We start from the raw sequence: 8,551 nt of genomic DNA, 5'->3' as shown, positions 1-8,551 counted from the left end.
GGCTCTGCTTGAAGCCCGGAAGCCTCTTGGCACAAGAGAGCGCTCATAGCACTGCAGTCCTGAGGCTGCAGGACGTGTGCCTGGCGGGCTCCCTGGGCTCCCAGGAAGGCGGGCACACACATCTGGCAGGCTCGCACATCCTTACCAGCAGCCGGTGTTTCAATCCCAGCCACAGGGGTCTCATGGGTGCTCCGTGCCTCCTCTTCCTACCGGTGCAGGAAACAAAAAGCCTCCAAAACTGACCCGGGTGCACCCCGGAGCGCAAAACCAGAAGGTAAAAACTGAAAACCTCTCCTGAGAGCGGAGGAAGCACCACGACGTTGTGGTGGAGAGGGGAAGGGTGCAAGGGCAAGAAACCCCTTGTCCCTGAGTGCTGGTGCCTGCTGACCCTGATGTCTATGAGCAGTGCCAAGCTGGGACCACCAGCACAGCACGCACCATGGCTACAGCCCTGCTTGCCCCCGGCCCAGCTTTGCTGCACCTCGGGGTCCCTGGCACTTCGGGGATTAACAACCTAAGGACCGACACAGAGAGAGAGGGCAGCACTTCCGTTAGTGCCCCAAAGACCAGTTTGGATGTTGCTGAGGCTTCCGCTGTGTGCTGCTGCTGAGGCATTCGTTCTACTGGCGAATGGAGCCTCCCAGCGCTACCCCGGGGGATGTGGCAGCCGGCTCAGGCTGTGGCTGGGCAGGGGCAGCTGATTTTCTCCTTTAGTAGCTGATCAGATGCTGCTTGCAAGAACGAACCTCCCATAAATAAGGAGGGGCTGGAGGGCATCTGATCTTTGAAAGTGCAGGACTCGGCTGTGGCTGCTGATTGGGGTCTGAGGCTTGTGTGTTGTGGGCTGGAGGGTTGCACTGCTGGAACAACGAGACCCCAAAAGCAAGACCTTAAGTGCTTAAATGAGTTACTTGAGCCGTTGGCAGTTCTGCTGCTCATAAATGACGGTGTGGGGAGCTCGGGAGGTGGATCCCAGGACGGGTTTTCTTACACTGAGGTGCAGAGCGATGAAATGATGCGGTTTTGGAGCTGGTGCTGCCACCAATGAGGCTTTTCCCCCTGGAAAGCCCTCTCTGCCACCCCGGGACCAGGTGAGTCTGCGAGCTTGGGAAGTTGGGAGCAGCCCTTTGGGTTTCCCCCAAGCCGCTGTCCCCTTCTACCGTGGGTGCTGCGTGGGTTCAGCATGCTGGGGGTGCCTTTGGTCTCACCCGGTATTGCTTGGGGATGCGCTCGACAGCTCCAGCTCCCGCAGCTTTAGCAGTAACTTATGTGCTGGTCCCTACAGCTCTTCGCTCCCCCGGGATCCAGTGGGGTTTAACCCCAAACCGGGCTGCGCCTTCCGCCCGGCCCTGCCGAAGGAGCCGCGGTCCCCCCGCTCGGGGCCGGCGCTTCCTCCCTTGGCCGGTAGGAGGCGGTGCAGCCGCGGCAGCGTCCTGCGGGACGGGGCTGCCCTTCCCCGTGGGCATAGGCTCGGCTGGGATGCGCTCCGGACCCTGCCCGTTCCCCGGTGGGGACCTGCCCCTCTCCCCCGGCAGGGCTGGGCTCAGCCGCCTGGGGCCAGCATCCCGGTCACAGGCCCTGGTCTCTTTGGGTCTCGTTTGTTCTCTTCCCCGGCCTTAAAGAGTAGGAATCTGTGACTGTGAGGGGTAAAACCCAATTTAAACCCTACCTGCAAAAGCGGGAGGTGGCGGTGTGCGTGTCGTCGTCCCGTCCCCCCCCCCCGGAGATGAGCATCATCATGCCCACCCCATAGCGGGGCTGGGGACACGGATCTGCATCTCCTACACCTCCAGCCCCTGCCCCACTAAGAGCGATGCTCTCCAGCAAGGAGCTGGGGCAGGGTGAGGAAGGCTTTACACGGGGTTACTCGGCGATGCTCCAGGCGCTGGTGTTGCCTTTGTCCTGTCAGGTTTCCTCCTTCAGCCGCCCCTTCCCTTCACTCCTGCTCAGCTCCAGGGAGAAGCTGCGCTTCCATCCCTCCGCAGCCAGGGAGCACGGGAGAGCTGCGGCTGGCGCCGCTTTGTGGGGAAAGCCCGTGGAAGGGGCTCCCGAGTAATTCCCAACGGGACAGCACGGGAGGAATCCCTGCAGCGGATGCACCCTTACACCCTCCCACCCAGCTCACCTCACTGCCGGCGCCCATCGCTGCCCGCTCGGGGCTGGGGCTTGCTGTTCCAGTGTTAGAGGGTGGCTGGTGCGCCCAAACCCCCCCAGTGCCTGCCTCTGCGGGAGGAGCCTCATCCTCTTGGCCGTGCTCCTGGGCTCACGGCTCAGCCTCCTCAGGCCGCAGCACCAGGGACGCCTGTACGCTGGTTTGGCTTCACTTTAGCCCTGCCATGATCAAAGAGGAATGCTCCCTCCTTAGAAGCATCTTTTGGGTCACCTGCGGGAACAGCTGGCTCAAAACACAGGGCTGTGACAGTCCCCAGGGCCACAGGCTGGTCCCAAGCCCCTTTTCTCTTGCGGGGATGCCCCACAGCACCGTGTGCCCCACCACACAAGACCCACGAGGTGCATTTCCACGTCTTTGCATTGCCACCGGGGAGAGCTGCCTGCAGGCAATCCCTGGCTCCCCATTGGCATGAGCTGCAAACACAGCCCTCCTGCCTAAGATGCTTCTGCCCCATGGGTGTAAGAGCAGCCAGCAGCCTGATCCGCCCCAGGTGGCCTCATGCAAAGCACACCTGGTTGCACTGATTGCTATACATCACACATAAAGCCTCAGCCACTGCCCATCAGTGCTATGGGCTGCAGCCCTGTGTGGTTCCTAGTGAGAGCTACTGTAGGGCTGGATGAGTCCCAGCAGCGTGTGTCATCCCTGGGAAGGTGATGCTTGGTTTGGGAATGGGGTCTGTGTTTTGGGGGGTGGTAAAAGCCCAGCCTGGGGGGCAGGGGAGGAGACTGCAAGTGCAAAGGGAGGGCAATTGTCACTGCTGCATGGTGGCTGCTGGAAGGGCAGCTGCCTTGGGCCCACCATTGCTGTGCTGAATGGGTGCACAGAGGAGCTGTGGCTGTGCTGCGAGGGCATCTGGGCAGAGCAGTTTGTGCCCAGAGGCAGGGTGAGGTGTGTGCAGTGGCCATGTGCACCCTATGGGGCCGCAGTGTGGTGTGGAGGAGGGCAGTGGGCCCTGGGGTGCAGCTTGGGGCTTGAGGACAGGAGCAGCCCTGGTGTGGTTTCTGCCCACTGATGCGATGCTGGAGAAGGGCAGACCAGGGCTGTGATGGGTGCTTCATCTCCCCAGGGGCTTGAGGTTTGCTGGCTGCTGCCTCCTGCAAGGGCTGCTGTACCGTGAGGGAAGCACCCCAGGAACCTGATGGTCACCCCCTTTGCTGGGGGTTTGGGTGATGCTGCTCTCAGAACAGGTATTGTGGTGTCTGCCCCACCAGAGCTGGTGCTGCGGCCCATGTGAGGAGCCAGAGAAAGGTGCTCATCACCCCTCTGCCTCTTTTATCCTCCCTTAAACCCTCCTGGGTTCCTGCCTGCAGGTGCCCTGTGATGTGGGTGCCAACAGCCTGCAGGGATGGAGAACTGCTGGAGAACTGCTTGTTCCTCCAGGTGAGGGAAAGAAGGACCTGTTCCCATGATGGTGCTTGGATGAGGATAAGGCACGGAGGCTTTTCCCAGGGTTCTGTGCCTCCACTGAGCTCCAGTTCTTGACATTCCATTTGTGAGAGTTTCTGCTTTAATTTCCTTCCCTGCCCTTCGGAGATGGTTGAATTAGCAGGGAGTTACAGAAACTCTCTCCAAGATAATTATCCCACATCTCTCTAGAGGGTTTGCCACGTGATGGTGTGTCTGCATGGGCGTATTAATAGTATCATAATATTATATATCAGTTCTCATCCCAAAGCACTTCATATGCTGAGGGGCAAAGCCTAAGTAGAAGGATGAGGCAAGTGAAATGGAGCTTTCAGCCTGCCCTCAGATCCCTCAAAGCCATGGGGTGCAGGAACAGCCTCCTCACTGGTCAGGCACAGAATGAGCTCCCTGCCTCTGGTGCTGCTGCAGACAGCAGTCTGTGTCCTCGCCCTTCCCCGTTCCCCTTAAAGACAAGCTGCACGGGGCTGGCTGTGCTGGTTGTGGGGTGTCAGCAATGGGGAGTCCCCCCCCTGAGGCCGGTCACCGATGGCCTGAGCTGGGATGAACCAGGACCTGCGCTGATCCTGACGGATCCATCCCAGCCTCGCTGGGTGGGTGCCAGCTCCCACTTCTCCAGGGCTGTGTTTGCTTTTGGTCTCTTGCCGTCCTCCTGCATGAGCCTGTGCAATCGGGAGCGTTGTGCTGTGCGGTTCAGATGTCCCCAGTTCTGTCTCCAAACATTGCCCTTGCATTTGGGGCTATGGAGGGTGAGGATCATGGGCGCGTTCCCATTGGAATTCCCTCTTGGAGATGTTCTGCGGCCTCCCTGTTGGCAGTCTGTGAAGGGAGGGCAGCCCGAAACCTGCTCTGGGTGGGCAGCGGATGTCACCGAGCTCTGTGCCATTGATGTCTGCAGCCCCTGCTGCACAGAGGGGCTGGATGGGGAAGGAGAGGTCTCCAGCAGAGGACGGTTGGAGCTGGACAAACCTGCTTGTGTAAAGCTGCGTTTGCAAGGAGCCTCCTACAGAGGGGAAGCATCCAAGCAGGGCAGGGTGAGGCCTGGCAGCAACTGCCTGCATGCCCGTACCTGGGGTCAAAGCTACAAGGCTGTGGTTGTTCGTATGAATGAGCAATTGCTTGGAGGCTTTAGACCCCTGCTTGTCTCGGACCAAGGGAAGCCCTGACAAGCCCAGATGGGGTCTCCAGTGTGGTTCCCAACAGGCGGTGGCACTTTGGGGTGTTTCAGGAGCATCCCCCGCAGAGGTCTGCTGTGTATGGGCATGCAGGGCTGAGCCCCCAGCAGTGGGGCTGCTCTCACATGGGGAGCAGGGATAATGTGTGTGGATGAAGCGCAAAACCCACCCGGAGATCCCAGGTGAGGAGGGTTGCTGGTAGGAGTGTGCACAGGGGAAGGGCAGCAGGGCTTCTCCCCTCCCTTGTCTCTGTTTCAGAGGTGCGGGAAGGCTCCTCACCAGCCTCTGCTCCCCTGTAAGGCTTTGGGTTGTTAATCCCTTAAGCAAGCCATGTCCTGGCCCCTGCCTCCCCTCCTCAGGTGATGAAGGTGTGAGCTGGTGTCTGCTGGATGCAGATGAGGGTTGTTTTGATCTGATGAGGTTTCTCCAGGCTACATAAAGAGACTGCATTGCATCCCAGCTGTCCAGCAACAGAATATATTTAACTTAAAAAATAGTAATAATCCACAGTATCAAAACACAGCAAGTCACAAGCCAATACTGGGTGAGACAAACAGGCATCGAATGGTCCTCTCTAACCCTTTGGTTTGGGCTCTGGCACAAAACCAAAAGGTGGGCTCACCATCGGGATGCAGACGGCACAGGTAGGAACGCACACCTATTCCCTGCTTCAGCTGGGAAAATCCTGATACACCCAAGCATGGCCAAACCCAAGGAAAACATGGACTCAAGCCAGTGATGGACAAATACTCCCCTGCCAGCCCATGGAGCAGTGTCTGTTTGCATGAGGTGGGTGAGAAAGGGGGTGCTTGGGGCAGGGATGCCATCACCTCCAGGCAGTACCGATGGAGGCAACCTCCTGCTTTGATCCCAAGCCCAAATGTGCCCATTCCCTTTGACCTGCCTGCAGGAAGCATCCTCAGAGCTGGAAGATGGATTAAACTGCTCCTGCCTTGATAGTCCTAGAGTGTATGTGAAGCCTTCACATCCCACTGCACAGCTTTGGTGGAGGGGGAAAAGGGGGTGTCGCTTCCCTTTGGATGGTGGGTGGGCGCAGGAGAAGCAGGACTGAATCTTAGCCTGGCTCTAGTTATGCATATGGATGACAAGAGGAGGAAGGATGGCTTGTGGGTGGAACAGGCTCTGGGGGAACTCACTGTCGCTAACCCTGGTTCAGCTGGTGCCATCATCAGCTGGGGTTTTGCAGCGTGCTCGCCCCATGGATGGGTGGATATCGAGTGCCTCCAAGGAAAACCAACTGCAGCGTGGCTTGAAAAGCCATTGTGTGTGTGAGCATGAAGTCAGCCAGACAATACAGGGCTGTGTTATCATGCCATGATTAGCAAGCGTGTGGGAGAAACTATTGCTTTTGACTGGGAGGAATATAAGATCCAGCCAAGCTCGCAGCTCTTCTTGTGTCTGGGCTTTAAATGAACCCTTGGTGGTGTCTTCTAGAGGATGCAGTTTGGGATGAATAGTAAGGAATTGCACTGGCTGGAGTGTGTCCATGTATGTGAACTGCAGGGTCACCCCAGAACACGTAGGAGGCAAGGATGGAATAAAACAGCCCCCTGAAGAATGAGACCGTGACTCTTTGGTTTCCTATCCATGGAGCTCAGATACCCCCGCATCGCGGTGCGACTACGACAAGGGGCTGCTTCCAACAGAACTGGAGGATCTTTAACAAAATGTGTGCCAGCGGATGCAGGTAGGGAGGAACACAGAAAGGTTTGGGTTGGAAAGGGCCTTAAGATCATCCAGTTCCACCCCCCTGCCATAGGCAGCCCCTTGTTTCAGGAAGCACAGCATGTGGCACAGAGGGAGGCACCTCCTGCGTCCAACACCCTACTAAATGGCACACAGCCCCATTGACCTTCCTGAGTCCGATTGCCAGGCACATCTGAGTGATGCTGACTCTCTGCAGCAAGTGTGGTCAGGCAGGCAAAGGGCTGGGATGGCAGGAGCTGTCTGCCTTAGCACCTTTTCCATGATAAGTGTGCATTTGGGCAACCCCATCGGACTCGGGCGAATCAAAAATGCATGGAAATGGTTGGGTTTACCCAGAATGAAACTGGTTTACAACTGGCCACACACTTCAAAAACACATTTGGCTTGGTTCCTACCTGGGATTGCTTTCCAATGCCTGGTACATCAGCTGCTCAGCCTGGCTGGGTTCAGGTACCAAGGAACTACTTCATTAAAGCCCTTCTTTTCTTTTGAGGCTTTCACAATTGGGAAAGAGCAGCAGAAAACACTGTGCTGTTGGCAGACGGGGGTGAAGCAACTGCATTTATTCTTCATTACCCACTATCACTCTTTTTAGCTGTAAAACTTGCATCGAAAACATCTATATTTATAAAGCAGATGATGCTGCTGCGATTGCCGGGTGCCTTCAGCCAGACCACGCGTTCACAGGCTGTGACCTCTTGCAGTGCCAGCAAGGAGACAGGGGCTGGTTGGTGGTGGTGATGTGGCACTGGTGGGAGGTCATGGCAGGGCTCCTGCAAGTGGGAGGCGAGTTATCCGGTGTTGGTGGGTGTCCTGGAGGAGGTGACCTTTCCCTATGGTGCTCCAGAAACAGGCGTGAAAGCGCTGGGTGGTGAATTTGGCCCTAAAGAGAAACACAGGTATTGGTGATGGAGAGGAAAGCTCCAGATTAATGCTCCTACCTGTGTCTTCACTGCGTGGCTCTTCTCACCAGGCAACCTGAGATGTCCTTGCTCATTGCAGGGGGTTTGGGCTGAACGAGCTTCGAAGGTCCCTTCCGACCCAAACTACTCTATGCATTGTAAGCACCATGCATGTAACTCCAGCTTGCTGCCAGCTTCCACATCATGGGCTCCTTGAGGGGATGGGCTCTACCTGGTCTGTCCCTGGCACAAAGCTCTGGTCTCTTATGAGAGGAGGAAAAACCAGTTGCAGTTGGGATGTGTGTGGTATTAGGGATGGGAATGAGCAGAGCTCCTTTTTGACCACAAAGAAAGGCTTGAAATCCCTCCTGCAGCTCAGCCTCTGAGCTCACTGCAGCACAACTCCCCACATCTTGCCACAGGGAGACCTGAAACCAGGCTGAGGGGCTTGCTGTTGCCTCGGAGTGAGCTGCTCTTCACCCCTGGGCTCAGGGGCTGGTTTTAATCAGGACTATTGCAGAAAGCAGAGGTTTTTATTAGCATTATCACTGCAGCAGGGCAGCTTTGGGGAAAACACAGTTTGGTGCTTGCTTCCTGTAGCAAGGTCAAGCTATGAAGTTGCTCCTGTCCTAAAGCAGAGAGTGGGAATCTGTCTGGTGCTAATTAAAATCCATCAAGCAAATCCCCACGACAGGCAGAAATAAGGCCTTTCATCCTGGCTGTTCATTTGACAGATGTTGGAGCCTCTGAATGTTGGCTGTTTGCTTGGCTTCACCAATTTGGTAGGTCAAAAATAAGGTATTTTTATAGACCCTGAAGGTAAATGATTAAGCCCACACCTCTCCTGCGCAGGGCTGCTGGTGCCAAACTCTCTTATGCAATAGATGTGGGCAGCACACAGGCATAACTGAAGCAATGCTCTCTGGAGACCTGTGGCCCTCCTGAATAGGGCAGCATTTCCATACAAGCCCTCCTCCACTAATCCAGTTCTCCCATCCTCACTAGAGCACTGGGACAGACAGCACCAAACACGGCCCGAAAGGCCAGCAAAACCCTGGAGATGCTGACAAGGAGCTAATCCTGCCCCTTCTTCTTCCTAGGGGACCTCTTGTATAGGTGCTGGGTCTGATGCCTGTACATCTGATGCC

The 8,551-nt window shown here is 56.6% G+C and overlaps 1 protein-coding gene across 3 annotated transcripts in view; it reads right to left on the bottom strand.

The window, feature by feature from the left end:
• Nucleotides 1-6,979: 6,979 nt before the first annotated feature.
• The window catches only part of STUM (stum, mechanosensory transduction mediator homolog), a 45,399-nt gene continuing 43,827 nt past the window's right edge, over nt 6,980-8,551 (bottom strand). For all 3 annotated transcript variants that reach the window (XM_062605716.1, XM_062605717.1, XM_062605718.1), the window contains exon 4: nt 6,980-7,384. The gene's annotated coding sequence lies outside the window, so the exon portion shown is untranslated. The remainder of the gene's footprint in view (nt 7,385-8,551) is intronic.

Source organism: Pezoporus occidentalis, unplaced genomic scaffold (assembly GCF_034315485.1).
Source record: "Pezoporus occidentalis ecotype Australia unplaced genomic scaffold, CSIRO_AGI_Poc_V1 ctg93, whole genome shotgun sequence".
In the NCBI taxonomy this organism is placed as follows: domain Eukaryota; kingdom Metazoa; phylum Chordata; class Aves; order Psittaciformes; family Psittacidae; genus Pezoporus; species Pezoporus occidentalis.
The sequence above is the reverse complement of the archived record's forward strand: the minus strand, read 5'-3'. Positions and strand labels throughout refer to the sequence as shown.